This window comes from Equus caballus, chromosome 8 (genome assembly GCF_041296265.1).
Source record: "Equus caballus isolate H_3958 breed thoroughbred chromosome 8, TB-T2T, whole genome shotgun sequence".
Taxonomy (NCBI): Eukaryota; Metazoa; Chordata; class Mammalia; order Perissodactyla; family Equidae; genus Equus; species Equus caballus.
In genome coordinates, this window is record NC_091691.1 from 56,798,285 (window position 1) to 56,819,714 (window position 21,430).

At 42.3% G+C, this 21,430-nt stretch overlaps 1 protein-coding gene and 1 long non-coding RNA gene across 9 annotated transcripts in view; one reads left to right on the forward strand and one right to left on the reverse strand.

Moving 5' to 3' along the window:
- Positions 1–21,430, reverse strand: part of CHST9 (carbohydrate sulfotransferase 9) — a 250,381-nt gene that overhangs the window by 10,889 nt on the left and 218,062 nt on the right. The window lies entirely within an intron of this gene.
- The window catches only part of LOC106780943 (uncharacterized), a 70,635-nt gene continuing 51,649 nt past the window's right edge, over positions 2,445–21,430 (forward strand). The window contains exons 1-7 of the long non-coding RNA XR_011441456.1: positions 2,445–3,417; positions 3,787–3,942; positions 4,382–4,490; positions 5,322–5,473; positions 5,722–7,147; positions 8,586–8,734; positions 10,791–10,919. This is a non-coding gene — a long non-coding RNA (uncharacterized lncRNA). The remainder of the gene's footprint in view (positions 3,418–3,786; positions 3,943–4,381; positions 4,491–5,321; positions 5,474–5,721; positions 7,148–8,585; positions 8,735–10,790; positions 10,920–21,430) is intronic.

Sequence of the window (21,430 nt, forward strand, 5' to 3'; positions counted from 1 at the left end):
ACACCACATTAACAAATCAAGAATAAAAATCACATTATTATCTCAATAGATGCAGAGAAAGCATTTGACAAGATACAGCATCCATTTATGATAAAAACTCTAAATAAATTGGGTATAGAAGGAAAATACCTCAACATAATAAAGGCCATATATGACAAACCCACAGCAAATATCATTCTCAATGGAGAAAAACTGAAAGCTATCCCTCTAAGAACAGGAACCAGACAAGGATGCCCACTGCACCACTCTTATTTAATATAGTATTGGAAGTCCTAGCCAGAGCAATCAGGCAAGAAAAAGAAATAAAAGGGATCCACATTGGAAAAGAAGAAGTGAAACTGTCACTCACTCTTTGCAGATGACATGATTTTATATCTAGAAAACCCTAAAGAGTCCACTAAAAAACTTTTAGAAATAATAAAGGAATACATTCAAGTTGCGGGATACAAAATCAATGTACAAAAATCTGGTGCGTTTCTATACACTAACAATGAAGCAGCAGAATGAGAAATTAAGAATACAATCCCATTTACAATTGCAACAAAAAGAATAAAATACCTAGGAATAAACTTAACCAAAGAGGTGAAAGATCTGTACACCGAAAACTACAAAACATTGTTGAAAGAAACAGATCCCTTAGCTGGCATTGGTGGCCTGTCACCATGAACCCTCTTGTCACTGTGTGCTTTGCTCCTCTCTTGACATGTTCCCTATCCTCTACTTGCTTCCATCAGGCTCTCAGCATCCCCTACCCATGTCCTCCCCCTTTCTCAGCACTTTCCAAATATCCTAGGCTGATATAAAATCCTGCTTTTTCCATGCAAACCACTCAGGTCTCCAGCGAGACATTCCACTCTCTTTGAAACAACTTTAAAACTTAGTCTGTACCACCCGTACAGAAAGTAATTGTTTTCCAGCTCACATTATTTGATTTTCTCACTGGAGAAAGTCTTTTAACCACAGCTAAGTTGTAAACTATGGCAGAAAGCCATAATTTTCCATAAGTATCTTTCAAGAGTTGATATTATTGCCAAGTCCATTGAAAGATGTATAACTACAGAGAAAAAAAAGAAGTATTCGAAGAAGTCTAATGAAAAAAATTTGTGGAATATCCATTAACTCTGGAGTAAAACTGAAAGGTCATTCCTCTTGGTTTTTAGGCCTCTGTGTCACTATGCCTCCTGTGAAGTCTTCTCTGATCTTCGACACTGGAATTAATTGCTCTTCTTCTCTTGCCCTCAAAGTCATGGAGCGTATCCTACACATCAGGTGCTGTGCTAGATGTCGGGGATGGCAGCACATGACCACCGTGGTCCTTGCCCACATGGAGATGATATTCTTATATGGAAAATACATATTAAGCAAAAAATTGCCCAATGAATTAATCTATTACCATGGTGGCAAGGGCCACAGCAATGTACTATCGGAGCTCGGGAGAGCACACATGGGAGTGCAGGGAATAAAGACAAGTGTGACTCAGTTTGAGTGTTGTCTTCTGCTTAGCACTTTTTATTTTACCCTAGTTAGTTGTTATAGTTAGTTGGTTAGGCAACTATCTCTCCCATGTACTTTAAGTTTGTTAAAGATCAGTGTGCAGTGTTATAAACCTAGTTCAATTGTTTCGATATAACGGTTTTGTTTTGATATTGTTTTGGTAAAAACTTGTTTTCAAAAAATATTTGAAAAAAATTGTTTTTATAAAAAAGTTCAATTGGATTGATAAAAATAGCAGTTTACGCAAAAAATATGATAATTGCCATAATGAAAGGATGCATAGGGTATTTGGGAAACAGAGAAAAGAGTACTTAATTTTTGTCAAGAGATTTTTGGGGGCAAGTTTTGCAGAGGAGGTGATGCCTGACATGAGTCTGAGAGGATGATGTGGGACGTTGCAGGTGGACAAGCCGGAGATGGGGAAGTCGGTATATGCCACCATTGAAGGGACACTTGGGGACCAGGTTCAGATGAGAGGGAGAGGCAGGCAGGGTTGGGATTCACTCCAGGAGGGCCTTGTGCCCACATAGAGTCTAGACTTTGCCACACAGGTGACAGGGTTTCCAATAAGGCAGGGACTTAGAATGAACATTCTAGCAGCGGTGAGGAGGTGTGGCTGGGAGGACGGGGATCATCTAGAAGACAACTGTGATTGACTGTCCATCAGGGATTCTTCAGAGAGGAACAGAGACAATGGGGTCAAAATGAATAAAAAGGGAATTATTTGAGGCAAATTTAGGAAACTGATCAGCCTGGAAGAGCTGGAGCGAAGGAAGCGTAAAGAATGGCTTCCCATTTCCCAGAGAGCAAATAGGAGTAGCAGGGAGTAGGAGAGGCTATGGGGTAGGTGTGGGTATTCACTCCCTTCAATTTCAGATCTTGATTGTGAGGCGCCCTCGGGAGATCTGGATGTTGATATTAGAACTCCAAAGCTGGGTATACAGATTTGGGAGGCGTTGGCTGGTGGAGGTGCTAGCTGGATTTATGGGCCTTGCAGGCATTGCCTGGACAGAGCATAGAAATGCTCACAACGTCTGCCGTTTACTGAGTGCCTGCTACGTGCCAGAGCCAGCGCACACACTGCTACCTATTGCTGCGATAATCTTTCACTTCCATTTTCCAGATGAAGAAATGGAGCCTCACAAATATTAATTTGTTTAAGTCACACAACTTGAGAAAAAAAGGACAATTTGTCAGCCCAGTTTTTTTTTTTTTCTGAGCTCAAAGACTTTTCCTGTTCTCATCGTACCTTGCGGAGTAAAGAGGAGGATCTAGGCGCTGATGCGAAGGAGTCCACCACTGGGAGAGCGATGACGGGGAAGAGGAGCCTGTGAGTGACACTGTAATGACCGGCTCGTGGTGCAAATAAATGCTTTCCTCTTCTTGTCTGAGCTCCTTAGAGGGCCTGGGACTCTGCCTTCCTCCTTGTATAAGAGAAGTCAGGCACCTCCACAAATCCAGTCTGGACCAGAGATGCAGTAGGAAGAAGTGTAAAACCCCCAGAAGCCCTTTTGTGAGATTCAGAATCCAAAAGGGTGGGAATGTGACAGTCCCCACTGGCAGCTTCAGGGCTTGGTGTGGACCCAACCTTGAGTTGTAGGAACAAGTCTGGTTTCCAGTTTCTCCTGAAAATGACAGACACCACTGGAATGGCCAAGAGCGCAGTGGGCTTTGGTTGAGCAGTGACTGTGGGTAAGCTTCTTCGCCTTGCCAGGACTCAGTTACTTTATCTGAAAAGTGGGGACAATGCAGTCACTTTCCCAAAGGTGGTGAAGATCAAATGAGTTAATATAAGCAAAATGCTTATAAAAGTTCCCGGCACATAGCAAGCGACATTATGATGGCCATCTTTCAGGAAGAATTTATTTGCTTCCAGCTAAGAAGTATTGCTTGGTTTTACAAAGTTGAAAGACAGCACTTATGGTAAATATGCCTGCCGTCAGCTCTGTGTCTTTCATGCTGACTATGAAGTTGTGCTGATGGTGCCATTTCTGAGAGTGTCCTAAATATTGTGGACTGTGTCTGTTGTGGGGAGACTTTGGTGGGCAATTAACAGACAAATTTGATGATGATAATAGCAGTCATTAGATGGTGATTTTTTCCCTTATCATTTAGCTTTAACAATTTTTCTAGTTTAATTATATAGTATTGCTTTTATAACGAAACTTTTCTGATTTACCTTGAATCTAGTTATGAGTGCAGTTACATTTCTTGACACCATCATGAAGTTCTAATCACTAGAAAGAGTAATGATGGGAGTGGATGGGATGCTTGAAAGCTGGTCCTTTCTAGGGATACAGATCAGTGTATCTCTGCGTGATCCCTCTGTGCCACAGCGACCGCTCTCAAACCTCAGGTCAAGGGCATCAGAAGCTGATTGCTTAGTTATGAGAGGAGTGAAGACTGTGCCTGCATTTCCAACAGGACTCTGGGACAACTGGGAAAAGTGTGAGTAATCAGTCCTAACATCCAGTGCCATCTGTCCCTGTCTCCTTCTCCATCCTCACCTCCCACTCTTCCATCTTCAGTTACTCATCAAGCAAATATTTCCTGAGCACTTACTGTGTATGAGGCGCTGGGCTGCAGTTGGAGGTATAGCTAGTGAGCCAGACTTGGTCCCCACTCCTATGGGGCAGCCTCGGGGTCAGGGTAGGGGAGAGAGACACAGAAAAGAAAATCAAGAATTACTGTACTTAGGGCAGGTGATAGACACAAGAAGAATGTGATGCTAGGAGAGCATAAAAGTGGCGTTTAAGCCTGGCTTGGAAGTCAGGGAGGGTTTCTTGGAGAAGGTGTGTACCGTGCAAAATCATTTCCATTTCCTGTCTCTGTGATGTGTTTCCTCTCTCTTGAATATTCTTCTGCATTTTGTTTGCCTTGATAAAAGGCTGGCGCATGGAGCAAGCTGATTTAATCAGTGCATCAACCCAAGACGAGACATGGATATGGGATATGTTCATTTTACAGATAAAGGGCTTGAAGCTCAGAGAGTCCAGGTAACTTGCTCAAGGTAACACAGCTATTGCTAATGCTGTACTTCAAATCTCAGTCTTAGTCATTTATGACTTTTTTCAGCTGCATCATATATCAAGCAATCTATTCCCTGTTTAATGGCCATTGAATGAATTGATGTAAGTAAAGCAGCAAGCACATACCTGTCATGAGAGTACAGTAGTTGAGAACCTGGATTTTGAGTCATACGGACCTGGTTTTGTGTCCCTGTTCCATCATTTTCTATCTGGAGAACCTTGACTAACCTATTTTCTTTTTCTTTTCCTAAATTTTTTTTGTTTTTCTTCTTCTTCTTCTTCTTTTTTTTTTTTTTTTTTGCTGAAGAAGATCTTCCTTGAGCTAACATCTGTTGCCAATCTTCCTCTTTTTGCTTGAGGAAGATTTGCCCTGAACTAACATCTGTGCCAACCTTCCTCTATTTTTTGTATCTGGGTTGCTGCCACAACATGGCCACCAACGAATGGTGAAGGTCTGTGCCCCGGAAGCAAACCCAGGCCACCGAAGCAGAGTGTGCCAAACTTAACCACTAGGCCATGGGACAGGCCCGTATTTTATTTAGGACCTTTGGTTTCCTTGTCTGTAAAATGGGGATAATAGTAGTATCTACCTCATAGGGTAGCTGAATTATAGGAAATATGTGTAGAGAGTGCTTAGCACAAAGTATGTTTTCTATAAATATTATGTATCTTTATTGATTTATTCAATAAATATTTAATTATTATCTCTAGGTGACAACCATTTTCTAGGTGAATAATAGTGTTTTCCTCTGCTTTTTTCATCTCTTCCTCCTCTTCTCTCTCTAACACTTCACAAAGTTAAGAGGATATGATGTATGTTCAATGGAGATAAAGATGAGAGGAAGAAAGAAGGATGAAGACAATTGAGAGACAGAATGGGAAAGAAAAAAATCAATTGAAGTGGAGGCAAAGGCAAAGAAAGAAAACAAGAAAGGAAAGCACAATTATAGGTAATAGGAGGGAATAATGAACACTCCGGGTTAGAGAGAAACTGGTGAGTTTTAGCCTCTCCAGGCTGCAATCTTCAAATCATTTAAACTGCATACACGCAAAGCAACAGATTGGTAGTGAGGCTATTCAAGTTGATCCAACAAGCTAATTTCTATGGTCATCTTGGATGCAAGGATTGAAATTATGATTTTATTTGCCAATGCTTTCAATTTTGGATTTAATTCCTTTCCATTTTTTTCCCTTAAAGCCAAAGAAGCTTAAAATATGAGGACTGAGGATGTAGCCTGTGAAGATCCAGGGAAGTTTCCACTGAGAATTGGGCTGCTCTCTGGTTTGGCAAGACCATCAGAAACTGACAACAGACAGAACGTTAACGTATACAAGGAGATAAGGCTTCTCCCCAGCGGGTTCAATATGCTGTTATAGATTTATCATTTGATCTTCCTTCTAAGTTTTGTTGAGAAAATGAGGCTATTTTTTTGTTTTCAAATTTACAGATAAAGATAGACTTGTGTCTATCTTGCCCAAGGTCACTCTGTAAAGTCAGTGGAGAAGTTAGGAACAGGGAACAGTTCTCTAAGTCCAACTTAGGGGGATTTAATTAACAGAAGACCTTGCTTTTTAAAGAAACTCAAAACTTAATGGGAAGCTGCAACTTGATAAAGTGAAATACATTCAAAATGTTCAGTCCTCCCTATTTCATCTCCTGCGTTGTGTTGCACATGTCAAATGTGAATGAGAATGACAAAATCCAGTCAATTACATTTGGCATGAAAGAAGAATAAGTGGATGTTTGACTACTAGGATTTTGCTATTTTACTGGAACTTTAGATAGCTAATAGATCTGGAATATGGTTCTTTATTATCTCCAGGTTGGTGTTTAGTTTTCTAAAATTAGTATTTGTCAGCCAGCCTCTTCTCCTTTTGCTTTGAAGATGAACAACAATAATAGTGAGGCTATTTCAGAGGGTTCTGGAGGAAATGGAGGGCACTCTGACTCTGACAGCTTGTTCTAGAGTTCAGTTGCTAGGCAGTTCTTGCTCTTGTTTTCAGGAGTACAGCGGAGAAGAAGGACCAGCTGCCTTGGGTTGGAATGCCTAAGTGTACACTTTTCTTTTTTAGGGTAGGGGCTGTTGTTATGGGCATGGATTAACAAGCAAGAGATTTTCCTAGGCAAGGGGAACGAGTCCATGAGGTGACACAGGAATTGGAGACTGACTGGGGTGGACTACGGGGTCAGGGAGGGTCAGAGACATGGGTCAGCAGTGGAGGAGGAAGTTGGGGTGTCATAGGATGGAGATGGAAGTGTAAGACAGAAGAAGGCTATTGTGAGGCCAGGAGCACAGTGGCTGACTAGATCAGCAGAGTATAAAGAACACTGAATTTCGAGTCATATCAACCAAAGCCTCCTCTTTGTATCCACTTACCCAAAGTCATGTAAAATCTCCACCTCAAATGGCAGGGAAAGATGAGTCTTTCTGAACATTAATTAGATAGATGCAGTTATAAAGCACCTAATGCAGAATCTGACATCAGTAGGTTTCTCCAAAATGTTAAAGCATCTTGTCTCTGTGCTTTCTTCTCTGATTCTCCCTTTACACGGGACAGGTCATCCAGAATGCCCGCCTTCCCAACCTCGGATTGAAATGACCACGGCAACAGCTCCTGTTCATGTAAGCAACAAGAGGGATGGACACTAATTCAATTAGGAATGGGCACCTGCCCTAAGGGCAGCTTATCCACAGGCCAGCTGGCAGCCAATGAGAGGGCCTGGGGCAATAGCCTCTGCCCAGGTGTGTGGACAGTCACTAGCTAAATCCATTAGTCCATTTCCCCTCTGGACTCCAGACTGGAAAATATGGAGAAGTTTGGTCACTTACTGGTAAAGAAGAAATAAAATTAAGAGCAGCCATAAAGAGAAGCAGAGCCCAAGAGCTGAGTCAAGATAATGGTAGGGCTGAGGGGTCCAGCACGGGGGAGAGCCCAATCCCAGGATGCAGCGTATACCTGAGGGCCTGCCTCTTCCCCACACATTGCCAACTAGTCCAAGCTACTTAAGCCCTGGGAACAGTAATGCCAGCATGAGAGCAGCAGTGACAGTGGCAGGAACACATTCCATTTGTCTTATTTGGTTAAGCATCTGCCAGCCCCAGATCAGATTTGCCTGTGTCAGCACCTTTGAGTGACACACACGCCCCTTGGGCTTACTTTGCCTGCGTGTTTGACAACTCAGCTTTGCTCAAGGCTGCCTCCCCAAAGTCTGGCCCAACCCTCTCAGTCTAGAGCAGGCCACTCACTCTTCAGTGCTACCATGGGTTACCTGGGCGCTGCACGAGGAAGAGAGGGCTGTCTGTGGCCAGATCATGCATGGGGATCCCAAGGCCACGCTGAGAAGGGTTTCTTTTTGCGATTTCAGTTTGAGACAGAATGCAAAGGAAGAGTGTAAGACATAAGCTAGCAGCAAAGCAGAAAGAAAGAGAGGTAAGGAGGAGTAGAGTGAGTTACCATATGAGGGGGTCAGAGCAAACAAATCTCTAATGAAACAAAGTGATGATCAAATGGAGATTTGTAAGGTTTTATATATTCATGCATTAAGATAAATTTTATCACATTTATTTTAAGAATATTATTTTATTAATTATACATTTTAAAGCTTTTTTTTTTTTAAGATTGGCACCTGGGCTAACAACTGTTGCCAACCTTCATTTTTTTTTTTTTTAAGGATTGGCACCTGGGCTAACAAGTGTTGCCAATCTTTCGTTTTTTTTCTTTTTCTGCTTTATCTCCCCAAACGCCCCCTGTACACAGTTGTATATCTTAGTTGCAGGTCCTTCTAGTTGTGGGATGTGGGACGCCGCCTCAACGTGGCCTGATGAGTGGTGCCATGTCCGCGCACAGGATCCGAACCCTGGGCCGCTGCAGCGGAGCATGCAAACTTAACCACTCAGCCACAGAGCCGGCCCCTAAAGCTTTTTTTTGGTTTCCAAAATAGGTTGTTTCTCCTGAAGATGATGGTACTGGATTTAAGATGTCATTGAAATGGCTACTAAGAAGCCTCTATGACCAGGGGCATGGTCTCTCCTTTTGGTCCCCCTTTCTTTGCAAGGCCAGGTGTGAGCTGCACTGGTCCTGATCTGTTAGCCTGAGGTGAGAGTCTTCAGTGTCTGTACAACCTCATTCCCCAGAGCTGGAATAGATTGAGCTCCCGCTGGACTTGGGAGGGTCACAGAGGGGTGCCTGCCACCTGCAGCCCAGCCTAGGTAAGTGCAACTGTGCAACTGGTGGAGGCGAGGGGGCCTGGAGGCGGCCCAACCCTTCCTGTGCCTTCCCCCACCCCTTACCTACTAGTCCCAATCTACTTGAGCCCTGGGAACAGCAATGTCAACTGCGAGAGCAGCAGTGACACTGGCAGGGCTGGTGTTGACATCTACCACAATTGTCTATATAGAGACACTGATGGACAGGATTCTACCTAGTCTATATATAGAGACACAGACATCATAAGGCAAGCAAGCATAATTCTCTAAAGGTCCTTCAGACACGGCATCGTCACCCTCCCTCCTGACTACAGTTCTGTACTCTGCTCCTTGGATGGTACAAACACATCTGGGCATACCTTACTCAGAGATAATATCATAGCTTATTAATTCCATCTACTCCGCACACAAAGGAAAACTGTCCACAGCAGGGGGAAGGAAGTCTCAGGCTCCATATGGGGATTTTCTTAGGGCCTCCTATAATGGTAGGCCACTAGTAACTAGCCTATAGCCAATACTATACCAAGATGGAAGTGGATGGATTTGAGTGCCATTCACCCATGAAAACCAAAGAAAAGATTAGTGCTTCTGGACTAGTTCCCAGACCAATGGGAAGACCCTCTTGCCTCACTTGTGACTCGTGACCTATATATTGAGAATCTCAGGTCCAGTGCATGCTCCCTCCCGAGCGAGGAGGGATGCATTTATACTAATTGGCAGCGAAGTTTGGTTTGCCTATCTTGGCCCTTGCCAGGGCTCCAGTCTCCTTCAGTTAAAGGAAAGCTCCTGGACCAAGGCTGCTGGGAGAGAATGAATGGTGACAGTGGGTTTGGGATCAGTAGTGACAGAGTGCTTCACTTGTGCCAGGTGCTGTACAAATTAACCCTCACTCCAGCTCTGTCAGGGGCTCATAATCCTGTTTCCATTAAACTTGCTCAGTGTCTTATAACTGGCAACTGCTAGAGCTGGAATTAAAATTCTGGCTCCAAACCTTGTGTTTCTCTTGTATAACACACGTTTACTCACAGGGTTCTCAGTGCCATCACTGTGATTAGAAGAGGGCTTCCTTGCTATTCGATCCAAGTGCCTACTGTCCTCTGCACAGGGCTACGTTGAGGTGGCCAAATGTGCCTGAGTCAACTCTAGTTAGAGCGGACAGTGGGCATCACCCACCCTGTGGTTGCTTCTCTCCTCCAATTTGAATTCTATATGTTGGGTACCAGGAACTGCTGCTCTGCTGAACAACCCCAAATGCTTAGCATGGCCAAGTGGGTACTGGGCTCTTGCTTCTAGAAAACCATGATGTAAGCTAGTGCTGCCCAGACTTTGGGTCTCTTGCCAAACAGGGCTTGTGATCATCTGCTCAGCTTTTATGCCAGCCTTAGAACAAAGCTCCTTATCCGCACGGTGTCTTTATTTCCTCTTCTGCCTCTACGCTCCCATTAGAAACACATACATCCAGACTTAGTAGCTATGGAGTGATGACGTCTTCCCTCCATCCATGGTGGCCTTTTCAAGAAAAACATGTTTTATATCTTGGCATTTTAGTGGCTGCAAATCTGGGAAAAAACAATAATGTGTGAGCACTTGTGAGCTGTGTGCCTGGATCCGAGATGAAAGCAGGGACGTTGAAGACATCTTTCAGTCCCAGATAACATCCCAGTGACCAGTGATCCTGGTCCCCATGGCTTTTTATCACTGAGACACCAGCTCTGTGATGTCATTTCCATGGGGATTTATACATTGAGGAAAACCATCTATTTCCTGCCACGATTAAGAGGACACCTGAGTGTTCAGTCACAGCATCTCCTAACTCCCCAGACTCATCAGCAGGATTGTCTCTCTGGGCCCCTAGTATGAAACTCATTTTTAGCAAAATCTAGTTCCCATGTTCTAGGTAGTAACTTATCAGATGAGTAGCCAAAAAGACGGAAGCAAAAAATGTTTGTGTCCTGCATTTTGGTTAGTTTCTCGGGGGCTGTATCACCGTTCAGGTGGTCGTCTCCAAGGTAACTGGTATCATCCTGCTCTACTAATCTCATCTCCTACCTTCCTCCAGTCACTTTTCTGCTCAGTGTCTTCAACGTATTCCTGGACCCCAGCCCTGCACGGTTGCGGAATGAGGAAGACAACCTTGGCAGTCTACATGTGCCCAGACTAATTTGGAAAAGAACCGCTGTGTGCCAAGGTAGGTTGTGAGACACATATTCCACACCTACTGCAGCCCAACAACTTGTGAAATGGGAGGGAGGTAGTTCTGAAGACCAGACTTCATGCTTTACTTGCAACTGTCAAGTGACCTTAAATCAGTACTTTTCTACCAAATCAAACTCACTCACTGGAACAGGATACCTAACTAAACAGCTTGGGGTAGTTGACCCAACCTCCTACCTATAAAACAGAGATAATGATGGCTACCTAACAGAGTTGTGAAAAATAAAGAGAATAAATACATAATGCCCAATATGTGGTATATACTCATTAAATGGCTTCTAACCACAACTTTTGCATCTCTGCCAAGAGTGTCACTCTTCTGCAGTGACTCTAGGGACCTTGTGTTAATCCTTGTCTTAGATTGTTCATTCATTTCCCCTGTTCAGACACAAAACTCTATTCCTCTTTCCTCCAAGCTGTTCATTCCCACTATCAATATACCACTTAGACACTTTTTTTTCATGCCCAGACTATTGTCATAGCCTGACAGCAGAATTAATTAAGCAATGCATTTATTCGAGAAGTATTTATTGAGCATCTAATATGTGCACTATTTAATGGTATAGGGGTTAGAGGGGCAAACATCTCTGATGGGGGTCCTGTTCTCATGGTACTCAGGTTCTTGTGGGTGAAGGTTGACAATGAACAAGCAAACAAATGAATGAACAAAAAAATTTTGATAGCGATGACTGTGATGTAAACACTAGAACAGACTGATGTGATAGAGTGTTAGCAGAAGGATGAGAGTGGGAGAGACTACATTAAACAGATATCCAGGTAAGATCCATCTGTGGAGAAGCTGCTTGAGCTGAGATCCGAACGACAAGAAGGAAAGCAAGATCTGGGAGCAGAGCATTTCAGCTAGGGGTAGCAAGTGCAAAGGGCCATCATGTGGGAATGAGCTGGGCGGGGTGGAAGGACAGAGGGAAGGCTGTGGCTGTCACATGAGTGAGAAGGGCCCAGTGACACAAGATGAAATAAAAAAGGAGGGCAGGACCACATCTTGCAGGAATATCAGATCGTGGAGATCACGCGAAGGACTTTGCATTTTATCAGGGGGGCAATATAAGCCATTGGAGGTTTTAGACAGGGGGATAGCACGATGTGGTTGAGATCCATAAAGCTCAGTCTCATGGCCAGGTGGATCATGGACTGGGGCTGGTAAGAGAAGAAGTACGAGTCAGTCAGAGTAACTTGGAGAGAGACTGGTGGCTGGTATCAGTAGAGATGGAACGAAAAGGAAAATACAGGTTTTAAGAAAATTCCACACTAATCTTCCTGAGGTCATTTCTCAACTCCAAAATTTTCAGTACCTGCACATTCTATTTCCTGCTGAATCAAATCTGAATAGTTTCGGTTTTCATAGTCCTCCATGATCCTTCCCTGGCTGCTTTTCATTGATTGTTGACTTCTCCAAACTCCCACACTATCTATACTGTGTCGTTAACAAGGAAGCAAGTAATACCACTTCTCTGTTATTCTGTGCAGTATTTAAGGTACGTTAGTCTTCTCTTTCAAGATAGAAAATCTCTTTCAAACAGCTCCATGTTGGCACTTTCTTCCACATCCTCCATCTCACTTAGCACAGCTCTAAACACAGGGCACATGTTGAAATTGCTTATTGATTGATTAAAAACATACATCACTAGCATTTTTCTCTTCGGTATTTCTCTATATGAAGAAGGGTGATTATCTGTCAATCTTCATTGCACCATTGAACCAATATGCAGTGCATTAATCATCTCTGAGATAACCAGATGAGGCTTTCTTGTAATCTTTCTATTTTGCTGAGATAATTTCACTTGCTTTGGAGTTTATGAGGCCATAAGTGGCTCCCATCTGTTGATGAACATATTTCTAAGAGTCATTTAGTCTCAAGTATGGAATACTTGAGGGGAAGTTAAATTGTAACTTTTATATTAAGTGTCATCTTAGTAACAGAATCAAAATTGGAAGCATGTGTTCAATTTTGGTCTTTCATTTTCAAAGCTTTAGGTCAGGCGAAGAATTAATTTCATTTGTTTATAAAGTAGATTATGCCTAATAAAATCTATTTTGTTTATGGTCACATTTTAGTCAATCCATTGCCTTAGAAAATGAGAGAAATCTGATTGGCTAATCATTCAACATAGTAAATTACATTATTCCACATCCACAGAACATTGGCCTAATTGAATTATCCAGTAATAGTATGATGAAAATATTCCCTTTTAATACATTTTGAGCAAGGCGCATACCAGTGATGAAACAGTGAAGAATGCTGTTTATTCCACTCTTGTTTGATGATCAACCACAGAATGTAACGTAACACTTCTCTGGATAATAAAGACAAGGTAGCTTTCACTGGGATCTTTACTGGTACTCTGAATTTTCACCACTTGTCTATGTATCTTTTCCTTCCCAGAAATTTGTTCTCTAAGTGCTACTTTATAAAATAAAGTTTGAATAAAATTGGTTTTAATTTATGCATAATAAAAGAGAGAAGTGTGGTCACTTTTTCTCTCTAATGAGAGGTAGAAAAATTGTCTAGGGTACTTTCTTTCACTCCTGTGATTCCGATGAGAACCAAAAAGCATTTCCTCAGCAAAATGCAGATAGACGTCAAAGTCTGCACAAGATATCAGGGAAGCCCCTCGACGGATCCCTTGGGGATCTGCCCTAAGGGGTCTAAACAGCATATATAACATGGATTCTACAGAATGGGCCTAGTATTAATGACCACTACTTGTTACTGTTTTCTTTTTGGGCTTTTAGAAATACTTATGTGGCCAACTGTTGGAAATACTGAAATTCAAACTGATAAAGATAGAAAGTGTTTTAATTTGTAAATACAAAGGAAATAGTCACTTTAGTATCATTATTTGGAATATATCTTAAGCAATGATAGGTATATAGTATAAAAATATTCCTGATCCTTTGATCACTACTTCTTAAAAGACATTTTTTTCAATGTTAAAAAGCAACTTCTGTTCAAAATGATGACTACTCAACTGCCTCTTTCACACAATTCCAGAAGATATCAAGTTCTTACATAAGTCCTTCATTCAGTTCTTTATCTGCTGCCGATCCCCCTCTTTTTGCTGAGGAAGACTGGCCCTCAGCTAACGTCCGTGCCCTATTTCATATGTGGGACGCCTGCCACAGCATGGCTTGATAAGTGGTGCGTAGGTCCCAACCCAGGATCCAAACTGATGAACCCCAGGCTGCCGAAGCGGAACGTGCGAACTTCACTGCTACGTCACCAGGTCGGCCTCTCCATGCCCCATTTTGATCATAGCTTTAACCCAAGAAGTGAAAGAAAGACTTTCTACACAGGTGGTGTTTGAGTTATTGAGTACTGAGGGGGTCTCTACTAATTGTGTCCCTGGCTAGCAGAACTTGGCTACTGAGGTTTGTTGCTAGATGTTGAGAGAAAAATCACAAATGATGGTGCTAACCATTTTGCTAATAAAATCTGCTAAGCTGAAAAGTTTCAGTTACCCACTTACTCATATTCAGGTACAGATGTTAGCGAGTAGGGAGGGAAATGATTAGAAAAACTGAAGAAAAAAAAAGGAGGAAAAAGAAGAGAAACTGATTAACTAGAAATCACTTAGGGAAAATATTTCACTGGCCTATTGGGTGATAGCATCTTAGGTGGTGTGATTTGTTTACACTAGATGGTAAATTAACTACTTTTATTCTTTTTAATAGATGCTACAGTTTCAGCACTGTTGCAGTATCCCATATTTTCTCACATGAGGACACATGCAATGATACTATTATTACTAATATTGAGGAACTTATAAAAGAGTTCTTAGAAGGTATTTTTCTGGAAAATAAAAGAACAAGAGAACATTTTATAGTTGATGAGAATAAAGATTTCTATTTCAATTTTCGTTTTATGGCCATGATAGTTCTGTCTGGGCTCTGCCAAGGAAAACTGTCAGTGGACAAAAAATTATTCCAATGTATACTTTTTTTTTTTTCCAGCTTTGAATCTCTTTTCAGGTGACAAGTAGTTTTTCTCTAAGACTAGATTCACTTGATTTTTCACTTAATTAAAAGGCAATTTAATGCTCAACAGGAATCCCAGAGTGAGTATATGCTCATCTCGATTGTTAAAATGCTTTGAAAAAAAGACCCACTACATCATAAATATCTGTATGCTAGGGTCTCTTAACCAATTGCTTCAGAGTTGGTGTCAAAATTGGAGTGCCGATTAGGTGGTCATAAGTGGGATCGTTTCTGTTAAGAAAAACTTCCAGAACAAGTAGTGATAACACAAGAGTGAAGAGAAACGATTTCAGAATGAGATACACATGGATTCCGATTCCAGCTCTGTGCCTCTAAATAAAGACATTCCAAGTAGCATAGAATGGTGGCTGGTGCTTCCACTGTAGCCTTGGGTTGCTTGCTTCCATGCTAGTGTGTGATCTTGGGCAAGGTACTTAACCTCACTGGCCTTGACTGCCTTGATTTATAGCTACCTCACAGGGTTACTGCTGTGAGGTTTACAAGAGAAAATTTTACCAACACACAGAAAGCTCATTAAGCACTTAATAATAATGCCAACCATTATTATTACTAATTTAGTGATAAGCACAGCAGGACTTGAAAAATTACTGCACCTTTCAAGCCTGAGTTTCCACCTGAATAAAAAGGAGATTAAAGTATGCATCCTCATGGGGTTGTTGAGACAAATAAATGAGATGGCGCATTGAGTGACTAGCACAATTATTGGTTGAAATTATTCAGAAGCCTTCTGAGTGTTTGAGTGAGAATTATCTGCATATTTGATTCCTAACAGATCTTGCAGTGTTGCTAATAAACAATTTTATTTATTCAAACCATTACATTCTTCTGTTCATGCTTAAAACACCCAGGGGCCATTTTTCTCCTCCTCCCTTTGTCTTGACGATATATTTCCATGGACTATTGTCTATTATCTATTTCCACAGACAACCTCAAACAATATTTTCGCTTTCTTGGCTTCCAATTAAAGAAGCGAGTCCCAGCTCACCTTTTACATTTACATGTAAGTATTTTCTAGATATGAAGCCATCTGACCTTTAATAAAGACCATTTTTTATAAACCCTTCTTTGTTAACCACCACTAGTGCCACCACTTTTTGATCTTTTCAGTCTTGCTCTCAAGCATTTTTTAAAAAGACTCCTAAGTTGGATAGCTTTTTCACAGCACAACTGCCAACTCTTGAAGGTAATCTTAAAAGAGAATTAGGGGGATGGGATCTTTACTAGCTCCATTAGTAGTGACCTTGCAAAGAGAAACTCTCTTGAAGTCAAAGTTGTTTCCTTGAGTGCATGGCCATTTTGATAAGAATAGTGCAAGGTAATGCAATCCCACTTTAAATTTAGAAGTTGTAAAGTTCACGCTACACTGAAAAGGCAGCAGTGAATGGCATTGCCATACTTACATTCAAGAAAAAAATCAGTTGCCCAAGTCTTTACCTGAGCAAATCATTTAACGGACGTTCTACAGGCATTACGGAATGTAGACATAAAGGTGAAACAATGGTGTGGGTCTCCCTGCCCTTCAACTCTTTCATTCTCCAACTGTGTGACCATTATTCGTAGAAATCATGTGCAGGCTTAGCTTGTTCCTTCTGTTTTTGGTTCAGATTCCTTGCCGGGGAGGGCAAAGGACAGCACTTGGTTTCTGCCTTGTAAGCGTCAATGACACAACAGGTTTGGGCAGTCTGGTGTACAGAGAGTAGACTGCCCACATTGAGCAGTCCCTCTGGCTACTAGGATAATAATTTAGTGAGCTGAAGAATTTACATTCGACCAGCAATTGGTTGCGTGTTTATGATGTGCAAGGTCCAACTAACAGTGAACACAGAAATGAACCAAACATGATTTCGTCCCTTTAGGAGGAGACTATCTGGTTACAAAATCATATAGGGATAAATAGAATATAGAGTAGAAAATGCAAGGATCTATAGCAAAGGGGCAGAAAAATAATATGGGAGCACAGAAGAGGGAGAGATTATTCTCAGCTACACGATGAAGGAAAGGTTCATGGAAGAGGTGGTATCTAAGTTAGGTCTTGGAATATAAGTAAATTTCGTACATGCAAAGAAAGGGGCATGTTGATCGAACAATTTTATATACTACACAATAGCTTTACATAAGGGAGCAGAATGGGAAATAAGTCTTTGGAGGTGAGAAGCAAGCTTTTTAAAGGACTATGAAATCACGAGGCCTCAGATTGCAGACTCAAAGGTTAGGATTTTATCCTATGGACAACAGACACGGGGGTTCAACCTTGGCTTTTTATTAGAATCACATATTGAGTGTTTAAAGCTGCCGATGTCTCTGCAGGGTCATCCCTAACATTTGTGGGGCCTAGGGAAAGAGTATGAATGGAGGCCCACATACTGTATGCCTTTATTTAAAATAATAGATTTAAAAATTTTAAAGTAGGTGATACCCAAGACCTGGCACTTGTTTCCACCCAGGGCCTCAGCCTGTCCCAAAGGACTGCTCTGGGTTTGGAGGCTAAAGGGTCCCCCCAGGCCCTGAGGGCCATATTGCCACCAGAAGCCTAAGTGTTTGCCTGGACCTCCAGGAGGAGGGCAGGGACTCAGGCCGGGGACTCCCGGGCAGTGGTGGACCTGCCCCCTCAAGGACGCGGCCGCCTCAGTCCGGCTCTGCAGGCTCCTGGGGAGGGTAGGTCCTCTTACCTCAGGTTCACTTTCCTGACTCGGGATTGCCAGGCACTTCTACCCACCCGAAACTCCAGCCACCCGCTCCACTTACCTCCCACGCAGAGGGGAGGGCGGAAGCACAGTTACCCCAGGAACGCCATCCGCCTACACGTCCTCTCTCTTCCGGGGATGTGGGGTGGCTACCTTGCAACTAAAGCAGCCCCTCTTTCTCTGGTTTCAAAGAGCACTGGCTGAGTTTTTATCCCCCGGCCCGACCCCACCCCACTCGATGAGAGGGTCCAATTCAGCCGTGGTCCTGCTCCCATATATTTTGTGTGTTTAATTAATTACCAAACTTTAAAAAATGAGGCTGAAAAGAAACAAAAAATGTCTTTGTATTTCTGTGTTTGTGATGTTTGGGGTCTTCTGAAGCACATGACCCCTCTTGCCTCCTCTAAGGGTTGTGCTATGTCTGAAGCCAACTACTGACCCAGAATTTCTTGGGTTGGTGGTGAGGGTCGGGGAGGGGTCTCAGGGTCTGTGCTAAGGGAGCTTCACAGGCTATTACAATGCACAGGTAGGATTAATAATCACTGCTAAAAGTGATGGAAGATGGAAGGGTTTCTGTTTAATTTGTGCTTTTTAACAGTGGAGGGATGCTAGACGATTGGTATTTTAGAAAGTAAAGTGGAGCAGCATGGAAGATGAATGGAAAAGTGGTGAGACTGAAGCTGGAGAGCCTTAAGGAGCCACCCAGCAAGTGAGACGAGGGCCTGGAGGAAGCAGGGGCCTTGGGCTGGGCAGAGGAGGAGAAGCCGGATTGGAGAGGGCGACAGGAGATCACATCAGCAGAGCTTGGACGTCAGAGGGAGAGAAGGAGTTGAGGACGCCTCTGAGGTTTCCAGCTTGTTATGGGTTGAACTGTGTCCCCCAAACACATCTGCTGAAATCCTAACTCTTGGTACCTGTGAATGTGACCTTATTTGGAAATAGGGTCTTTGCAGATGTAATCAAGTTAAGATGACGTCACTAGGGGGCCCTAGGCCAATATGGCTGGTGTCCTTATAAGAAGAGAAGAGACACACAGGGAGGACAGCCATGTGATGAGAGAGGCAGTGATTGACGTGATGCAGCTACAAGCCAAGGAATGTCAAGGATTGCTGGCTATTGCCAGAAGCAAGGAAGGATCCTCCTCTACAGGTTTCAGGGAGACCGTGGCCCTACCGACACCTTGATTTCAAACTTCCAGCCTCCAAAACTGTGAGACAATGCATTTGTGTTGTTTGAAAGCACTGCGCTGGGACAGTTGGTTACAGCAGCCCCAGAAACAAATCCGTAAGCTGTAACAGCACGCCGAGGGGGTTGGCTCTCTCTGAACCGGGCAATGGGTGAACACAAGCCTTTGTCATAGCAGGTGCCTGAACTGTGAATGTCCACCACAACATGCACATCCTCCACAAGAAACGGAGCCCTATATTCAGTGTCCCCCTTTGTCACCTAGCTGCATAAAAACAAAGTATTAATTCACTATGGGTTTCAGTTATCTACCATACAGAAAGGCAGAAACAGAAGGTATTAATTTACTACAGGTTTCAACTGTCTGCTATATAATAAGGCAGTTTCCAAAAGTTAAGTTAAAAGTTTTTTATATTCAGTTTTCCCATTCTCCTACTGACCATATTGTAATTTGGTTTTGAAGGATTTGGGGTAGTATTTTAAGCTATTATCTTTAATCTACCATAGTAAAAATTATTCGGAAAACCTACAGGAGATTTCATCTCTATAAGGAACATTTTTCAGAGAGGAAATTGTTGCAGCACTGAACTGCCAAAGAGACAGCTGAAAAAAATGGGTCATGCATTCATCCCATTCTGGGACATAAGCTGCCAAGCGGTTCACTGCTCATTTTTGTCCTCTTCTCGTAAACAAGCTGCGTTAACAAGTTACTTTAAAAAAGCATACTAATTTCCCCAGTGAATTACACAGGAAAGAACCCAGCGTTCCCCCTGGAGAACTCAAATAGTTGTTTGTTCTCCAGCTCAGGTGTGGTAAAATAGCTGTGGGCTAGAAATGCATGCTGGATGTTGGCCAGCAGGCTTGAGCTTTCCCTCCACCGCAGCCCTGATTTCTCTCATTGGTGTGCAACTCGTAGCTTGCCTAATGGGGGAGAGGGGGGGAAAGGACTCGATTTTCAATTTCAATTTAATTACACAATATATAGTGCCCGGTGGGAAGGATTTAGGGGCAAGATTAACGCTCAACGGTGCTCTATTTTACATTCCTTTTTGATAAAAGAACTCTGTATTGATTATCCAAAGTGAGATTTCAAAAATGTTTTTGAAGGGTCAAATTCTTTGGGTGGCACAGTGATTTAAAGAAGGGGTAAGACTTTGTTTCTTGGCTCTTTGCCAGAATTTAGATGCATTAGAGGTGTAAGATGCCTCTGAATTGTACTGCCAGGACATTCTTGAGAGTGGGGAGCACCTCCCTACTTGAGAGAAGAAAGAATAGAAATTCCATTGTAGAATTAGAAATACCAGCTGGCAGGTACTAATTGAACAATACAGCTCTCTGTTCTGAGAATGACTATGTAACTAATATACTTAAGACCCTTCCCTCTTATGTTAAAGTCAAAAGAATTTCACTCTCTTCTTGGGACTGACAGCCATTATGATTTTATCTGGCATCAAATCAATGTTTAAGATTATGAGTAAGTATTTGGTGTTCTGTTTTGGTGTCCACATCTTCTATTAGTTTAGCCAAATGTAAAAAGAAGGAAAATACAGGAAATGAAAATCTGCCCGTAAGGCGTGGCCTTAATATATTTCTTGACCAACTGCTTTAATTTGTTAATAAAGAAAACAGGTCTCTTTATAAGGAAACGTATTCCCTACGTGACTTAAATAAATAAAAATGGTAGCAATAAACTTTACTGGTCTACTGTTGCTCAGCCTTCCCAAACCACTTGAGTATATACAAATAATTGAAAGTACAATAATAAAGAAACTAAGCTGAAAAGGCAAACAAACTGTTTGTAATAGCCAACTGATTTTGCCATTGCACAATGACAGCATTTTCAAATATTAACATGGCTGCTACTACGAGTCAATGTTTGAGATTATATTCAAAAGCAAAATGGCACCTGATCAGCATTAGATTTTGCCTACTGCATTTGCAGTATAGTCCATTAGCCAAACAAGTTAACTATTTTTAAAGCTTGATGAGTTAAAGGGCATCTGGTACAGATTAGGTAAATTAGAACTTAATTTGGGTGGAATGACAATAGGGACGAGAATTGGAACTTATTTGGAGTACATTACAAGAAGACTGTGGAAAATGTACTCTTGTCTGGTATAAATGTAGATTTACCACTCTTCTCTTTGGCAAGGGTGAGTTATAATTTATCCGAGAAGAGAACCATGACAAAAAGACATGGCGATTTATGTCCACAGTGAAGCCTGGGCATATTTTGTCACAGGTCAGTATCCACATTCCCTGAGTCCAGTGGCACAGGAAGCATTCAGAGAAACTGCAGCTATACTGACCTATGGGAAGAGGAGGTGGGGTGGGGCAAGACAGGGTTTGGCGAAGGCCGTCCTTGGTTTGTATGTGTTTGTATGTGTGGCTGCCTGTGTCAAGCCCCTTAAGCAGTTACACAGAGTGACTGGTGGTAAATATAAAAAATAAATCAGTAAAAAGATTGGATAAGAAAATAGTGAAGCAGACGGGAAGACATTGGCTAACGTGGATAGAACTCAAAGACTGGAATGGAAATTCAGCTTGTACATTACCACAGCTAGGGATCCAGCGCTTAACTGTTTGGGAGGGAGTGGCT